A 221-nucleotide genomic window follows, 5' to 3' on the forward strand; every position below is an offset into this window, starting at 1 on the left:
TCTTAGTCTGTACTAGTTTAATAATACATGTATTGGAATATTTTGAACACGAGGCTGCACCCTACAAACTCCGTTTTTTGTAGCCTTCTTCCGTTTCCCAATCTGTTCTTGACTATATATTTTTGTACGTAGAAAGTTGCTATATGTTGCTTAAAAAAGCAATGCTAATAGGATAAGATAATTGAGACTTCAATGATAAAATCATAAAAGAGAGATTCAGT

Source organism: Lytechinus pictus, chromosome 3, assembly GCF_037042905.1.
Source record: "Lytechinus pictus isolate F3 Inbred chromosome 3, Lp3.0, whole genome shotgun sequence".
Lineage (NCBI taxonomy): Eukaryota > Metazoa > Echinodermata > Echinoidea > Temnopleuroida > Toxopneustidae > Lytechinus > Lytechinus pictus.